This window comes from Alligator mississippiensis, chromosome 2, assembly GCF_030867095.1.
Source record: "Alligator mississippiensis isolate rAllMis1 chromosome 2, rAllMis1, whole genome shotgun sequence".
In the NCBI taxonomy this organism is placed as follows: Eukaryota; Metazoa; Chordata; order Crocodylia; family Alligatoridae; genus Alligator; species Alligator mississippiensis.
The window spans coordinates 204,768,998-204,787,493 of record NC_081825.1 but is presented as its reverse complement, the minus strand read 5'-3'; the positions used below and the strand labels follow the sequence as shown (position 1 = coordinate 204,787,493).

Sequence of the window (18,496 nt, the reverse complement as noted above, 5' to 3'; positions counted from 1 at the left end):
GAGAGGAACCAGATGTTGCTACAATTCTTAGACTATTAGTGTGGTTGGAGCCGTGAAGTCTGTGACAGCAAGCAGTTAATTCAAGTGACTCTAAAACAGGTTCTTCAAAACAAATGTGGGTTTTTTTTCTATGACTCAGAAGTGACCATGAAATGCAAAAGGTAAAATAATAAAAGTCTTTAGTGCATGGGTCTTATTTGCCCCTTAATCTTTCCTGGAAAGCTTTTGAGAGTTTCCTTCAGATCCATCTCTGGGGTGGCTGAAGCAGAGTGTCCTGCTGCTGTTTCTACCTTTTTATGTATGCAGGCTGACAACCCACTTACCCACTGCTTCAACTAGTATGTCTGCTTGATGCTAGTGAGTGAGTGGCGATTTAATAGGTGAGCCTGTTGGAGTGGTCACTGAAAGTTCAGTAAGGGCTCTGTGAAATGGTACTGGAAAGACTAATTTCACTATGTCAGCTGGAACATCAGCAAGTTGTCCTATCCATGCTGACCCTGCAATGGTGCTGAATGACCTAAGGCATGCTGCAACCACACTTACAGGTACAATTGCAACAGTACGTGTCCACCGTTTTAACTATTTGTGTGTTTGAACAGAAAGTATGTTTCAGACTGCAACAGCAACAATTTTCTCCAACGTACTCACTGGTGAGGCTTGGGAGAACTTTTCTGTGGATTTGTTTATGAAGATATTTTATTATTCTGATCTCAGGTTACATCCAGATGAATAAGGGCAGCAAAGAAAAATGAGGAAAAATGTACTGGTTATATATACTCTTTGTTCAATTTTATGGATAAGCATTATTTAGTTAAGTGCTACAAGAAAACAAGATTTTTTAAAAGAAAAGATCTAGTTTATTTTATAACAATGAAAAATATATAGTTATTAAAATAATCCTGATATTTCATATTGAAATGCAAAACATGGTGAAACATGACTGAGTTTGAGATTAATTACAAACCTAAAACTAGGACTAGGTTCATCAGTAGCTTTGCAATCATGTGCTGGCTTTTGAGCTAATCTAGCCGGTGGAAACTAAGCTAACTCTAATGTTTACAACAACATGCCAAGTAAAATTGTTTTTAAGTTTACATTGAATTTTTGAATCTGATAAAAAAAAAAGGTCTCTCTACATACGTATATGCAGCAAATTGAAACTGCTGTGTTTTGCACAATTTTAATTATTATCAACAGAGCATTTGAATGAGCATATTTAATCTTCATTACCTCTGCAGACATGACGTAATTTGTGAATGCCTGAGAATTTCAGTGTAATAGTTTAGTATTTATTAAAGGGTTTAGTCAATTTCTTCATAACATACATTTAAATTATTGAAAAATAATTTATTTTACAAAGTAGAATGAAGTAAAAAAATGTAAACTGCAGAATACAAAGTATGCCATTATTTTCATTTTTGGTTTTGCTTTTAGTCCATTCAAAAAAAAAAATTCCTAGGTCACACAGTTCTTGCTGAGGCAATCAATACAAAATAAAGAAAAAGAGAGAATGTACAGCTTCAAATCAGAAAATTCATGTCTTCCAAATTTTTTTTTTAAGGTTAATATAAATGTAATTCTGTTGTAATATTGATTAATATTAATTTATTTACAAAAACAAATGTAGCAGAGGGCTCTTTCAGTTAGTCCAAAATGAGAGAACAGTCTCTAGGGACAAATTCAGGTTAGGGAAAAGGTAGATGAGGAATACAATTCTTTCATAATAATTCATATATTGTTATCATGGCTTGTCTAATCTTGATACATCCTTGGCTCTGTTCCATAGACAGTAACATGCATTAAAATATGAAGACTGAAACTTACTACATTTGTTACACTGGGCCTTTGCTTTGCTAAGTCTTTACCCCTATCACCCCTGCTTACCAGAAAATAATATAACTTAACATCTTAATGAGCCCTTTAACACTTGAGTCTTTTCACTACATTGACTCATTGTTTCTTATAGTATCTTAAGGAACAGTTCATTGCCTATATAAAATGTAATCATACATCTAAATGCCCCAGTTGTCACTTTTGAGTAAAATAATGAAAGTGATCATGATGGTAGTGACACTATGGAGAATATTATATCTATTAAAACCCTAACTCTTAATACCTATTAAGTGGACCTGACATGGCTAATGCTGTTTCTGAAATTCAGTAGACAGATGATTTGGCTGTGTGACATGAACAGAGACAGTATATACTATCGTAAAAAGGTGGCAGGGAATCATAAAGAAGCAAGCCTATTTAATTCACAGAAGCGATGAAACACAATATTGAAGTACAATGCTTTAAATCTTATTTTAGGTATTGTAGTTTCTTCAGTGCTTTATGTACGAGAAATACAAGTTATTGCAGATTATCCCCATTATATTTGCTTAATAAAGAAAAAATATGCAGCTATAGAATCCTTCACCTTAACATTATTTCACTGCTGCCTTCCAAAGCTACTACTTGTCATAGGACCTCAGTAATAAATCCTCCTTTGGTAGAGTGACTGAGGAAGGATCCAAATACACTGGAACCAGCATATTTCTACTACATAAGAAAAAGAGGCACAGAACATACCGTAGAATCCAGATTGACTTTTTAGGGCTTTTCTGAACCATGGTGACAGGCATGCTCCACCCTCTACCACCATAAAAATGCTCCAAACCCAGAGGCATGAGAACAAGTCTGCTCTGGGCTCATCTCTATCTGTCCACTGAAAGCAGACACTAGGGACAAGCCCAGAACAATCACTAACATACTTGAGAGTTTGAAAGTTGTCTGCAGATGCACATGGGTAGAGCTTGAAATCCTCAGTGCCTCCCAGCAGTCAGGAGAGTGCTGTACCAACCAGGCTATAAAATAATATGAGGGGGAAAACTGCTTCCACAGCTGCTGTTAAAGTTGGGCCACTGTGTAGAAAGGGATGCAAGATTCAGAGAGGCAGAGAAAGACAACAAGCAAGAGGGAGCCTGACTCTATCCCACTGGCTAGGATACTCACCTGGCAAAGAAGAGTCCTGGGTCCATTCTTTCAGAACTGTTTACATATTTTATGTTAGATAGCCATTGGTTAGTAACTAGACAATCCCTGGCAGTAGACACAGGAACACAAGTCTCCTCCCAGCTGAGTTCCCTCATACCTAAGCTACAGTCAGGCTTCCTTCAGTTTGTTCTCTTCGGGTAGGGACGGAAGTTATGTATTAACCAATTTCAAGGATCAGAAACTGGTTTAGACCTTGTCACAAGTTGCGCTCTCCAGCGCCATCTTCCTGGTCATCCGTGCCTTACATGGGGCGCCCTTGGAGCCCTCCTGGAATTCTTCTGTCCTGCCCTAATCTCACCTGTCACATCTTGATGGAAATTATTATGCGAGCAGGAGACTGCCTATTATATTGGGGTATGTTGGGGTCTGTCCTCAGGTGGCCTGACTCCTTTCTTTTCTCTAGCTAGGCCTCTCCATCCAAACCCACCAAACAAGGTTTGACTCTGAGGTTCTAGCTTTTCCTTCCAGTGCCTGGAGGCTCATGGCCCCCTTCTCTGCTCCCTTCTGAAACATGGCACTCCCTGGCCCAAAGGCATGGGTGCCAGCCCCACAGCAAGGGGACCACAAGTTCAAAACCAGGGTGTGACCCCTGCCAGTCTAAGCAAAGAAAATACACTTGCACCCCAAGGTGCACCAGGCCTCCCTGCCTTTTTTTAAGATCGTCCTTCAGGTGCCAGGGTTTGTGTCATCCCAAACTGCGTCCTTACTGGCACTCGGGCTCTACGCAGCCCTGTCTCAATCTGCGTCTCACTGGTGCCGGGGTCTGTGCCCCCCAAAAAGCCATGCCCTCACTGGTGCCAGGGTCTGTGCCCCAAGAGCTGCTCCCTCACTGGTGCCAGGGCTCCCACTCTGGGGTGGGTCCCCAAAAATGAGGCCGCCTCCAACCCTAATAGCCTCACCCAAACATCCGGTCTTGTTCAATAATTACCGAAAAAATAATAATAATAACTGCACGTGCTCAATCAACGCAGCAGGTCAGCTTACATGAATTCTCTTCGAGTCTCGGCTCTGCACCACCGGCTACAGTCCTGGTTGTGGATGCAATCGTTATCTCACAGGGGCTTCTGTAGCTTCCCCCTTCCTGCCATGGACCGCTCCCCAAGCTTCTTCCTGGAGCTGTCAGGGGCCCTCCTTCCCCTTCGGCTGCTGATCCCCTACTGCTGTTCAATCCAGGATTTTTATAGTCCTGCCTCTTCCAGTCAGCTGACTAGCCATCCCAGTTCAGCAGTTCATAGAATCGTAGAAGTAGGGTTGGAAGGGACCTTGTAGATCTTCAAGTCTGACTCCCTGCCTGGGCAGGAGGGAAACTGGGCTCAAGTGACCTCAGCCAGGTAGGCATTGAGCCGCTTCTTAAAGACCCCCAGGGTAGAAGCCAGCACCACTTCCCTTGGAAGCTGGTTCCAGATCCTAGCCGCCCTAACTGTGAAGTAGTTCCTACGGATGTCTAACCTAAACCTACTCTCCAACAACTTGTGGCCGTTATTCCTTGTTATCCTGGGGGGCGCTAGGGGAAACAAGGTCTCCCCCAAACCCTTCTGGTCCCCCCTAGTGAGTTTATAGATGGTCACAAGGTCCCCCCTCAGCCTTCTCTTGTGAAAGCTGAACAGGTTCAGGTAGCCTCTCATTGTAGGGTCTGCCCTGCTGTCCTTGGATCATTCGGGTGGCCCTCCTCTGGACCCTCTCAATGTTGTCTATATCCCTCTTGAAGCGGAGTGCCCAGAACTGGACACAGTACTCCAGCTGTGGCCTGACCAGTGTCGCGTAGAGGGGGAGGATCACCTCCTTGGCCCTACTTGAGATGCACCTGTGGATGCACAATAGGGCCCAGTTAGCCCTGCCGACCGTGACCTCACATTGTTGGCCCATGTTCATCTTGGAGTCAATGATGACTCCAAGATCCCTTTCTGCCTCCGTGCTCTCAAGAAGGAAGTTTCCCATCTTATAAGTGTGTTGCCAGTTACTACTGCGCAAGTGCAGCACCCTACACTTATCCATATTGAAATGCATCCTGTTTTTGTTAGCCCACCCTTGCAACCTATCCAGGTCTTTCTGCAGTCTTTCCCTCCCTACTAGTGTGCCCACCTCACCCCAAATTTTGGTATCATCAGCAAATTTGAACAGGTTGCTTTTCAGCCCGTCGTCCAAATCGCTGATAAAGAAATTGAACAGTGCGGGCCCAAGGACCGAGTCCTGGGGGACTCCGCTGCCCACTTCCCCCCCAGGTCAAATATGACCCATCCACCACCACCCTCTGAGTATGACCCTTCAACCAATTAGCAATCCATCTGACCGTGTAGGCATCGATGCCACAGTCACCTAGTTTTTTAATGGGGATGGGGTGGTCGACAGTGTCAAAGGCCTTGCTGAAGTCCAGAAAGACTACATCCATGGCGACACCTGCATCCAATGCTTTTGTGACCTGATCGTAAAAGGCAATCAGGTTGGTCGGACATGACCTGCCCCTAATGAAACCGTGCTTGTTGCCCCTGAGCATCATCCCCGATGCTGGCCCATCACAGATGTGCTCCTTGATGATCTTCTCAAACAGTTTCCCCAGGATTGAGGAAGACTGACGGGCCTATAGTTTCCCGGGTCCTCCCTCCTCCCTTTCTTAAAGATGAGGACCACATTGGCTATCTTCCAATCATATGGCACCTGACCCGAGCACCACGAGTGCTTGTAAAGCCTTGCCAAGGGCCCAGCAATAACCCCTGCTAGCTCCCTCAACACCCTGGGGTGGAGAGCATCTGCACCTGCTGACTTGAACACGTCCAACCCCTCCAGAAGCACTCTAACCTGGTCCTCCTCAACCTTAAGTCTTGAGGCGTTCCCCTCGAGTCCGTCTTGAAACACGGTGGGGGAGTCCCAGTCCCTGCACAAGAAAACAGAGGTGAAGAATTTGTTAAAGATGTCTGCCTTCTCCTCTGGCGCAACCACCAGATTGCCCAGCGCATCTTGCAGGGGCCCCACATTTCCTGGTGCCTTCTTCATCCTCCCTATATATTTGAAAAAGGACTTTTTATTATCTTTGATCTTGGACGCTAGTCCTAGCTCTATGTCCGCCTTAGCTTTCCTAACAGCTCCCCTACAGGTCCAAGCAGTGGAGGTATACTCTTCTTTGGAGATAGCCTCCCCCTTCCACCGGGTGTACGCCGCCTTTTTGGCAACCAGGCATTCTCGGGTTTCCTTGGTGAGCCAGGGAGGCTTTCGGGCACTCTTGCCCCCCTTGCTTCTTGTTGGGATTGTCACCCCTTGGGCCCCGAGTACCGTCTCCTTAAGGAACAACCACTCACCTTGGGCACTGAGTTCCCCTGCCCTTGAGAACCCCAGCACCTCTCCCACCAATCTCCTCAACTCGTTGAAGTTGGCCCTCTTGAAGTCTAGGGCTACCGCCTTGCTGCAGGCTCTTGTCACCCTGCACTGGATGATGAATTCCAGCAAGCGATGATCGCTATAATCCAGGTGGTCAAGGACCTGGAGCCCCCTTACCAGATAATCACCTGTGGCCAGGACCAAGTCCAACAGGGCATTTCCTCTTAGTTAACCCCTTCCTCACCAGCCCTCTGTGCCCAGAAGGTTCTGGCCTTATAGGGGCGCACCTGCTTCTTCACGACAGGGCTAGGGTTCTCTCTCACAGACCTGTAACAGAACAGCAGTTCAGTGAACATAAGCCAGTTTCAAAATGGCTGAAACTTATTTAAGATAAACCTAGTTGAATGTAGTATCAGACTGAACTGATTTGGATCAAACTGGTTTATGAAACTTCTAAACCAATTGATACAACCTTTCTGTTGGATCATAATGGATTTAGGCAAGAGTTAGGCTACCAATCTGAATCTGGCCCAGGTGTATTAAGCAGTTCAGCAAACCTTTCTGTTACCCCAACATTGGGCCTAGAGTAGAGAGACTTGGGACAAGGCCAGTAGGTCCACAAACAATATGGTGACACAATGGGCAGAGCTCTTAAGGCTCAGTATCTTATTTCCCTTAGAACTCCCTTGTACTTAGCCTATGTGGTCAGGCAGACAGTAGGCTTTGGCCCAAGGGATATGGTCTTCCCCAGTGCTAGTAGTGAGATTCTATGCTAAAAAAGCCTAAGGATCCAGGAATTAAATGTCAGAGGACCCCTGAATCTGGATTATGGGACTAGACGATCCAGATACAGTAGAAAGTCAGAAGCAAGTCCACCAACAGTACAGGGTTTATTCTTGAGTAATGGTATGATCGTTGTTCATCTTTGTTCCAGATCAAAATCAAAGTTAAAAAGTAGGAAAAAAGCAAAGATAAGGGAGGGGGAAAGGAGGAGTTCTGCAAAGAGGAAGAGATAGTTTTAGGAGTGGGGTGTCTGGGAAAACTAAAATTCAGATTAGCCCTTTTTAACCTAGGCCTGAACTTTTTGCTTAAAATAAAAAAGCAAAAAGCAGAGCCTTAGGAAAAGAACATCTCCTGTGATGTGCATATGTTCCAAAATAACCGAGCTATGAACCCAGGACAAATGTATGTAGATATTTTCCATCTTTACTACTTTGTTCACCTTTCTGTGGACAGAAGATAATTTAAGTCAAGTATCAAAATGACCCTCCACATCTATCCAGAGGGTTTTGCATAAACAGCTGTTAATGCCCACACTGTATACAGATTTTATTGTATCAATGTGTATGCACAGGAGGTAGTTATGGTCTGAAAAACAAGTACCAAAAGAAATTACTTTACAGTTATTTTGAAAGATAGTTTTTCATCAAGCCATCATGTGGAAGTGTCCTGCTGACAACTCCAGCATATTCTTAATTGGATAATGAATATGGATAACAAGCATTCAGCTACAATTTTGTTGGTAATCACTGGGTTTGGTAATTCCCCAGAAGGTGGTATGATTAGTAATCTTGTAATGCCCAAAAGTAGAAGCAGAGTAGATAATTAAACCCCTACACATCATTAATTTGAACAAAGGTTGAATACAAATTCTAAAAAGGAAAAATAAGGAAACTGGAAGAAAAATAAGGAAAAATAAACAGGAAATAAATAGTAATGTCAGTGTTACCTATACCTAAAAAGCAGAGACATTTTAATATTATGTATTCTCAAGTTTTTCATACTGATTGCATATACTTTTCCCACAAAAATTATATGTTACAAGTTTCTATGTCATACTGGCATAAAAATATCTCATTTACAGATATGACAGATAGGTCAGCTGATCATGGTGACTGCACAAAATGGCCCAATTTAATTTCAATTTTTGGTAAGCTAATTTTAGAGAATAATTTGGGGAGATGAGTATGTAAATATTGTTTTAATCAATAAGGATTTTTTTTAGTTACCATTGCTACTGTCTGTTAAGCTTCTAGATGCACCTGTTTAAATGTTTAATGCACCTGCTTTATTAATTGCATTTAGTTTATTAAAAAGATTGCTTAGTTCCCCAAGTACCTCTAGTCAACTTCTTAAAGATCTTTTTGTAGTATCCATATAAATATCCATCTTTATAAATTCCAATGGACTTCCCTCAGCTTTGGATTAGGCCATAGCATCCTAACCCATGTTATGTAGGACCTTTAAAGTACACTGGTAGATTTAGCATGAATAATATAAATTCATAGAAATCAGAGAAATTAAGGGCTGGAAGGGACCTCAGAGAATTATTGAGTGCAACCCCACTCCTCTGGGCAGGAGTACTGCTGAGATAAGTGATCTCAGCAAGGTGTCTGTCCATTCTCCTCTTGAAGACTTCCAAGGTTAGGGAGAGCACCACCTCCTTGGGAAGTCTATTCCAGATTCTGGTCACCCTTACAATAAAGAAGTTCTTCCTTACATTCCACCTGAAACCATCTTCTATCAGTTTATGGCCATTGTTCCTTGTCCTCTCCTGGGGCACACTACTAAACAGTTTTTCTCCCAGCTCCCAATATTCACCCCTTATATACTTATAGCTGGCCACCAAGTCTTCCTTCATTCTTCTCTTCCCCAGGCTGAACAGTCCCAGATCCCTTGGTCTTTGCTCATAAGGTTTGTCCTCCAGGCCCTTAATCATTCTTGTGGCCCTTCTCTGGACCCTTTCAAGTTTCTCCATGTCTTTTTTGAAGTGCAGTGCCCAGAACTAGACTCCAGCTGGGACCTCACCAGGACCGAGTAGAGAGGGAGTATCACTTCCTTAGCCCTGCTCACAATGCATTGGCTAATGCTTTCCAGTACTAGCAGTATTCAGACTTATGACACAACTGGTTCCTGAAAACGGCTTCTTAAGTGAAAATGTTGTAACTCTGAACCAATTTTCCCATAGGAACAATGCTATAAATAGGGGATTGATTCCTTTACCATGCTTGACACAGCTTCTTCCAGCAGGTAAGTCTGTTTTGGGTGGGGATCAATGGCCAGCGAGCGAGGGAGGGATTGGGACTGAGGCAAGGGCTGCCCAGCCAGGGTGGAGAGGGGGGGCCGAGGGGGCACGGGGAGGGGATGGGCAGCTCCCATCACTACGAGCCACTGGTCCGGGAGCTTCTCATCTGGCAGCTGGTCCAATGGCTCTTGCCACTGCTCTCACTGCCAGTCTGGGAGGGCATGGCGGGGTCATGTGCCCCCAGATCTGCATGGAGCAGGCAGGGCCAAGGCTGTGCTGGGCTGCACTCTGGGCAGGTGGCGGAAGGTGCTGGGAGTGGGGGCTGTGTCCTCCTGCCGCTCACCCAGCTGGGGCAAGGCAGAGCCACTGTGTTGCCTATGGACTAGCAGTGCAGTGGCTGGAGCTGCCATGGTCTCCCCATGCCCCACCCCAGCTGGGTGAGCAGCAGCGACAGCAGCAGCAGGTCATGTGTGGGGAGTGTGTCCCTGGATCAGGGTGGGGTAGGTGGCAGAACAGGGGCTATAGGGGCCTGCAGCCAGCCTAAAATTCCCCATAGCCCCTGCTGCCTGCCCAGAGCACAGCCCAGTGCAGCCCTGGCCCTGCCTGCCCCGCACAAAGCTGGGGGCTCATGCCCCCCCCACCCCATATGCCCTGCAACTGAGCGCCCAACTGGGGCGGGGTGGGGCCGGGAGGCACAGGGAGGCTGGGGTGGCTCTGGCTACTGGACGCCACTTGTCCAGAGGCAGCACAGCAGCTCTACCCTGCCCTGGCTGGGTGAGCAGCAGGAGAGCATAGCTCCCACTCCCAGTGCCTTCCGCTGCCCGCCCAGAGCACAGCCCGGCACAGCCTTGGCCTCGCCCACCCTGCACAAATCTGGGGGCACATGCCCCTCCCCCCCCATGCCCTTCTGGACCCTATCAGACTTAACCAGCTGGTGGCAACTGTGTCTAGTGTCAAAAAGTTGAAGCCCCGTCGGAAGCTTGAAACTGTCATAATTTACAAAGGTCATAAGTGCCATTTGTTGTAACTTGAACAGTTGTAAGTCGAGAACTGCCTGTATGCTATTCGCTCTGTTTGCTACAGCGTTGCACTGGCAGCTCTTGTTTATCCTGGCATCAACTATAATCCCAAGGTCCTTTTCAGCCATTGTGCTGGCCAGGACATCTCCTCCTAACCTGTATTTATGTTGCTGGTTACTTCTCCCCAGATGAAGCACTGTGCATTTATTCTTATTGAACTGCATCCAGTTTTACTCCACCCACCTTCCCAGCATGTCCAGGTCCACTTGGATCTGCATCCTATCCCCTAGCATGATAGCTTTTTCCCATAACTTAGTATTGTCTGCATACGTGGCCAGCATGCTTTCCACATCCTCATCTAAATTGTTGATAAAGATGTTGCACAGCATGGGGCCAAGAACTCAACCCTGCAGGACACCAGTGATCACCACCTGCCAAGACAATACAGACCTGCCCACTAACGTTCTTCTGGTTCGACCCCTTACCCAGTTCCCAACCCACCTGACCATGGACTATACCAGCCCACAATCCCCAAGTTTTTTTATAAGAGCGTCATGGGAGACCATATTGAAGGCCTTTAAAATCCAAATAACAGTATCAGAATCTGACCCTATGTGTTGTTATCTAGCACAGTTTTATTCTTCTAAATAAAACAAGATACATTAGATAAAATATACAAAATAATTACAATTAATTAATGGTCGTGGTGTACCCATGATAATCCATAGATGAGAAAGAAGCAAGATTTATGAAATGAAGTCATATGAAGTATTGGACCAATTTCTCGAGTAGGGGGAGTCAGAAGACAAGGTTTTAGACTTCTGGTGCCTTTCATCAGGTTTGGGAAAGAAACATTCACAGTCCAAGCTAAGTAGAAGCTAAAACAATTGCTTTGTTTAACCTAGTTATGTCAGATTGAAGTTAGTGGAACTATTTGTATACCTAAAATTATTAGTCTTGTGCTAACTAGGTTAGCTATGTGTTTAATTGGGACCACAGTGTGCAGAAATTTACAAGTTTTTATTGTTAGGTAAATCAAACAACTGGCAATCTTGCATATTTATGAAGGGAGATTAAAATATAGGCAAATACAGTTCTGTACATTTTGCAAAATACAGTGTTTAATGGGGACTGGGAGTTTGGAGTCCTGAATCATGCTGAAATTGCACAATTTATCTACATCAGTTTCAGTTAAAGCAGTGCAATTCTGTGCATAGACCAGAACAGTGGTTCCAGGGGCGGATCCAGAGGGGGTGCAGTTGCACCCCTGCTTTCTGACCATGCCATCCCACTGACGGAGCAGCAGCCAGAAACTACTTTAGACTCAAAGAAAGTAAGCATTCCCCTTCTCCCTTCACTTCCATGCTAGAGAGAAGGGGACATGCCTTTCCTTCCTGTCCAAATCCCTCTTCCCTGCCTGCCACAGAGACAGAACCTTTGCAGGGCGTTGAGGGGAGCTCCTGCTGGGTTGCATGGGAACTGTGCTCAGGCCCGGACTGTGGCAGCAGCGGCAGCATGCAGATGTATTCCCCCTCCCTGCCTGCTCCCTCCAAGTGGTTCCTGCCAGTCCGGAAGGCGGCACAGGGAGGAAGAACATGCCCATTGGACATTGCTGCTTCTGCAGTCCCTGGTGAATCCAGTCTCCATACAGCCCAGCTGGAATGGCAGGAACACATCTCACCCCCAGAACTGTACCCGGTAGTAGTAGGCATGTGTGCAGGGATGGGGGGTTCTTACCTTCCTTGGAACTTAAGTCCTTGGCTGCTCCTCATGCAGTGCTGTCTGCCTGCCCTAATGGGAAGGAATCAGAGGGAGGAGGCTGGGAGCAGGGCTGCAGCACCAGTCACTGGAACCACACCCTTTTGGCAAAATTCTTCGCTGCAACCCCACACACACTTCTGGAGAGAGGATGAAAAAACAAGCTACAATGTTAGTCACATCACTTAATTCACCACTGGAAGGCACTCAGATATTGAGTGCAGTTTAAGAAACATTTTAAATAAAAATCAATCCTTCTCCTGCCTTATTTCTGGTGTCCATAATATATGTGTAATACCTTCATAAAGGCTGTGGGCACTTGAAACTTGAACCTGAGCCCATAGAAATCAATAGTAAATCTTCCATCAACATCAGAGGGCCAGGCTTTCCCATTTGAACATTATAATCTGTAGTGAGAGAGTCTGTATTTTTAAGTACATACATTTGTATTTTTTAATTTATTTGCATTTTTAATAGATGCCTTACAAGGTACTCTTATTGTATGCAGATGAGGTACAGCTCTTTAATTCGTCATAAACTACCTGCCACAAAATGTAGGTATTCCATAGAGAGGAATCAATTAGTCCCATATGGATTTTTACAGTCCAGAAGCTGACAGTGACTCCATTGTAGTGTTGATGTTTCTAGTGCCAGTCCATATGATATCTACTGTATTTAAAATACATTTATGTGGCCTCTATTATCAGTAACTGATGTACACACTCTATTTGCTATTTCATATTTTCTGACCCATCTCCAAGCATATATCCATACTGCTGCAAGAACGCAATGCATATACAAAACCTCACTGAGGGAGTTAAAGCTGGTCAGGACTTTGCAGTTTGGGCCATGAACTATTAAAACATTACCAGAAAGATAAACAATACAGCACAAGAGTGGGAAAAGTGTTCTCCCTGCTGAGCCTTCGGTACCTGTTTTTAAGCTGAGTTGGCTGTTTTCAGACCATGACGCAAAACATATCCCAGTAGGCCTTCAGACAAAAACAAAACACAAATAACTGTGGCTCAACTAGGCGTACTGAGGGGCAGAGTCCTTTATAAACACTATAACAAGATCACCCTGATTAGATAACAAGGCAATGGCTGTGTTCTTCAAACAAACCTGATACAATAATGGCAAGGTTAAAGCACTAAGAATAAGTTTTCAATATAGCAGAGCAACATGCAATGGAGCAGTTTTGAGCAGTTACCCACATCATTGAATCACAACACTTTGGCAGCCTTTCCTCAGGAAATACTCATAACCGAAATAGCAAAAATATTGCAAGTCAGTAAGACTGCACAATGGCAGAGCTTTGAGGGGAAGTTGCATTGCATCAGTATGTATCATATTTGGCTGTAGCCAGTGGCATGGACAGATGTAGGATTTTGAAATGGGGAATGAAGATGATGTGGGGCATAATCACATATAACTTGACATATTTTTCTTCAGTTAAAGAGAAACTAGAAGCTTTACTAATATGGTAGGGGCCTAGCACTATATTATTCATTTTAATATATAATTTTATTGGAATGTTAGCTAATGCACACACACAAACACACACACGTGTATATATATATAAAATATAAATGTATTATATATATAATATTGGAATGTTAGCTTATTTGCTAGATTATAAATTAAGTTTAAAAAACACAAGAAACCAGGTAAATATAGTCAAAAGATACTGTTTCATTAGTCCCTGTAGTCATAGCTAAATATACAGCTCATACTCAAATTCATAAAACAAAATCTAGTCTTCTTGGTGTCTTGACAGTGCCCCCAATGCTTCACTGTCAGTCATTTCTATACCTGAATTAATATTACTACCCCCGAGTTAAAGTTTTTAGCTAGAGCTAAAAATAGTCTTCAGGGCTGTAAAACAGAAGAGAGACCATACCAGGAATGGCTAACATATAGCAAAATTGCAGATGAAAGGATAGCTTGAATAGCAAAACATTGAGACCATTGAAAAGGAGAAAGGGTCTTTAACACCTGTGGAATGAAGAGACATTGGTGGGGGTCAGGTGGTTTATACTGAGCCATGAATTCAACTGAGTCCCTCAGTATTGCCTAAATGGAAGTGCCACTGTCCCTCCCAGGGTGTTTGTTTTAAAAGAAAGATGTAGCTGCACCGCTGTACCCCCCCCCCCATTCACCCCTGGCCAATGGTGTCATTTTCTGAAACTGGTTTAAGATAAACCTGGTGGAATGTAGTATCATACTTAATTGATTTAGGTCAAACCAGTTTGTGGAACTTCTTTCCCAGACTCCTTCCTAGTTTAAGTTAAATCAGTGTCCCATAGCATTCCAGAATGCTTTTTAGCTCTAGGCTGGGCTAGGCTGTCTGCTCTAGAGAGCAGGGCTGGAATCACGCCCCTCCTCCCTAGTCAGAGCTCCAGCTGGCTGAGAAGGAGTGGAAACTGCAGTCAGAGCAGCAGATTCCACCTCCCCCCCTCCCCCCCCCGCTCCACCCTGCTCCCTCCCCCCACTTCTCCCACAGCACAGACCCCAGCAGCACAAACCCCAGCCAGCATTTGGTCACAGTCACACCACCCCCATACTAATTAATGCTGAGAAGTGTCTATGTGTGTGTGTCTCCAATTTCACTGGAACAAAGGCAGACAGAACACTATCCACTTAGGGCTTTTTGAAGCTAATCAATAGATCAGCTGGTAATGCCCCTCCATTCTTCCTTAAAAATGTTTTGCAAAAAAGCCATTGAAGAAGAGCTTGAACTAATGAGAGAGGCTTTATTTTCTTGATGAGCTGATAAGCTTTGTGTTCTGATAAGCTCCCTGCTGGCTGCGGGCTTGCTGTCAGTGTTCTACAGGGGATAGAGAGAGGAGTGAGAAATGACCTGGTTTGCAATTAATACAGTGATTGTCAGTTTGCTACAGACAGTATGAAGAAGGAAGGAGAGGGAGACTGAAAAGCTCAGTATCATCACCAGGTACATGAAGTCCACACAACCAGTCCTCCCTCCCTGCCCACCTTCCCGCCCCTGCCCCTGCCCCTGCCCTTTGCCTCAGAGTGCTAGCCAGGGGCTGGGGTCTGGTAACTTTCCTGCCCCTTGAGCAGCGAGCGGAGGATGGAGGAAGCCTGGTGAGGGCTGCTTCCCTCTCCTCCTCCAGGTACACCCTAGCTGGGGACTGTGCAGGCCAGGGCGTGGGTTTAAACCCCTCTGTAATCATAGCATCCTGCTGGGGCCTGGCCATGCCCCCTGCCCTCACCTAAACACTGTGAAAGGGAAAGAAGGGCTTGTTCTTGTGCCCCACCATCTTCTAGCCTGAGCCACTGCAGGCACATGCCTACGTTTCCTGATAAAAAATGAATGTCTATGCACTTGCAAATTGATTTGACCTCTGTTCGCCGATGACACCAAACTTTGGGGCAAAGCATCCACACCAGAAGACAGGCGGGTGATCCAGGCTGACCTGGACAGGCTCAGCAAGTGGGCAGACGAGAATCTGATGGTGTTCAACACCGATAAATGCAAGGTTCTCCACCTTGGGAAAAAAAACCCGCAGCATCCTTATAGGCTCGGCAGTGCTATGTTGGCTAGCACTATGGAAGAAAGAGACTTGGGGGTCATCATTGACCACAAGATGAACATAAGCCTGCAATGCGATGCTGCGGCTAGTAAAGCGACCAAAACGCTGGCTTGCATCCATAGATGCTTCTCAAGCAAATCCCGGGACGTCATTCTCCCCTTGTACTCGGCCTTAGTGAGGCCGCAGCTGGAGTACTGCATCCAGTTTTGGGCTCCACAATTCAAAAAGGATGTGGAGAAGCTTGAGAGAGTCCAGAGAAGAGCCACGCGCATGATCAGAGGTCAGGGAAGCAGACCCTACGATGACAGGCTGAGAGCCCTGGGGCTCTTTAGCCTGGAAAAGCGCAGGCTCAGGGGTGATCTGATGGCCACCTACAAGTTTATCAGGGGTGACCACCAGTATCTGGGGGAACGTTTGTTCACCAGAGCGCCCCAAGGGATGACGAGGTCGAATGGTCACAAACTACTTCAAGATCGTTTCAGGCTGGACATAAGGAAGAATTTCTTTACTGTCCGAGCCCCCAAGGTCTGAACAGCCTGCCACCGGAGGTGGTTCAAGCGCCTTCATTGAACACCTTCAAGATGAAACTGGATGCTTATCTTGCTGGGATCCTATGACCACAGCTTACTTCCTGCCCTTTGGGCAGGGGGCTGGACTCGATGATCTTCCGAGGTCCCTTCCAGCCCTAATGTCTATGAAATCTATGAAATCTGCAGGTTAGACTAACTGCAAAGATTGAATCAATTCAGGCTTGGGCTTTTTGAATGCCTGTCTCTAGCCTGTGTAAATGAGAGTCAAACCCACAATGCCTAACATGCAATATGGGCTTGATCCTGAAAACTGTTACATCAAACTTCAGTGAAAATACAGACATAAGGATTATTCTGGTGTCTAAGGATTGCTCATATAAATAAGTGTTTGCATGACTGGGCCTTAAATGAGATGTCCTGAATACTGTTTATTATCTGGCATCTATGGGTTTCAGAAATCAAAATGTTCAAAGCATCATGTAAACTATTTGTTGAAAGAAAATATTTATGATTTGCTGGCCTCTTCCAGGGAAGGGCTCTTATCTTTCCTCCTCTTTTCTTCTTTCACGACAGTTCTTGTTTTCCTGCTTTCAAAATACGTAATTGTAGAGTAGGTGTTTTTTGAACTTGACTCTTAATTTCAGGTTCATCTAAACTGATTGGCAAAGTGCTGCTGCCAGCTTTGGATCATTTCCAGGTTACACTCCGTGCTGCAATAATTCATTCTTATGGCACTTGTAAAATACTCTCCAAGTGAGATCAATGAATGTTTTGCAGAAGATAAAATTAGATTAAATGAGCATTAACATGAATTATGGAAAAGCAATGACAATCATATACAATTCAAGACATTTAATTGTAAACTGGGGAATGGACTGAGAGCACAAAAGTCATTTCACAGAACAGCAGTGCGTTAATTTTTAAAGATGTTATTCCTCATATACAAAGCTGTGTAAATAATGTTTTTCCACCAGGTTTCAGAGATATTTTTAGTTTATATTCATAGAGGAGTACTCTTCATTCAAAGCTTCATTGGATGTCACTGAATTGCAGACTATTCATAGAGTGAGGACTGTGCCAGTTGATCAGAATTCTGTGCTCCCTCTTCTTTTTGTAGTTATAAGACTTGTTTCCTTCACAGATCAACGTTTGCATCTTAGCCAATGTTAAACGTTTTGAGCTGTTTAGTTTTCCCTTTCTAATATAATTTGTTTTAATGTTCATTTAATCTGGTTTTAGATTCACAAAGCAAGCTTTGATGTCACTTGCAGAACATTTTAGAGTTGCCAAGGGTTGACGGACTTATATCTTTAAATTATTGGCTTCTATTATCTTAGATGACCTCATTATAGCAGTGCCTCTAGCATGCCAGAATCTGGATCAGAAATTATGCCAGAGACAATGTTAACACTGCCAGTAACACTTTTCATTTTCAACAAACTAAACAGCAGTTCTGCAGAGCTGACCTCTCCTTATGGAATCCAAGTATGACCAGGCCTCAAGTGGAGGAAATCATATTAGTTATGCCATGGGCGGATCTAGAATTTTGGAAAGGGTGATGCACATGGTGAGGTGCATCATCACATATAAAACAGCACATATTTTTCTCCAGTTCAAAATAAACTAGGAACTTCACTAATATGCTAGGGGCCTAGAGCTGTATTATTCAATTTAAGAATGAAACAAGAACAAATGTAACTTGACTGGAATAAATTAAAAATCTGCAGGGGTGTTAAATACAAACTTCATTACCAGGAGCAGCTAACAGGCAGCAGAATTTCAGAACAAAGGATAGCCTGATTTTTGGAACATCAAGACCATTAAAAAGAAGAGAGGGTTGTCAATACCTGTGGAATGAAATGTTAAGAAGGGATCAGACAGATTATAATGAGCCATGAAATCAGTTGACTCCCTCAGCACTGCCTGACTAGAAATGTTGTTGCTACTGCCAGGCTGTTGGTTTGAAACTTTGGGTGGACTAAAAATCAAAATGGGGGTGCAAATACACCAGTGTAACCCCAATGGATCTGCCTCTGAGTCACGCCATGAGTTGTCTCTTTTTCTAGCCAGACTGCACGTGCATGGAAAAAAGGTGGTTCAGTAGTAAATATCATTTCCATCTCTTAAAGAAGAATGTAGGGTTATTCACTACGTTTATGTGGGATGCTTACTCGTGTTTTCTTTGCTGGTGATTAAACTATGTTTTGCAAGAGAAGAATGGAATGAACCTCACTTCTTATTGCTACTAGTGGAAATTTTATA

At 44.3% G+C, this 18,496-nt stretch overlaps 1 long non-coding RNA gene across 1 annotated transcript; it reads right to left on the bottom strand.

The window, feature by feature from the left end:
• Nucleotides 1-5,497: 5,497 nt before the first annotated feature.
• On the bottom strand, nt 5,498-12,262 carry LOC132248710 (uncharacterized). The gene is made up of 3 exons (XR_009460051.1): nt 12,130-12,262; nt 6,537-6,675; nt 5,498-5,908 (listed from the first exon to the last, which is right to left on the bottom strand). It is a non-coding gene; the product is annotated as an uncharacterized LOC132248710 (long non-coding RNA).
• Between the last annotated feature and the right edge of the window lie 6,234 nt (nt 12,263-18,496).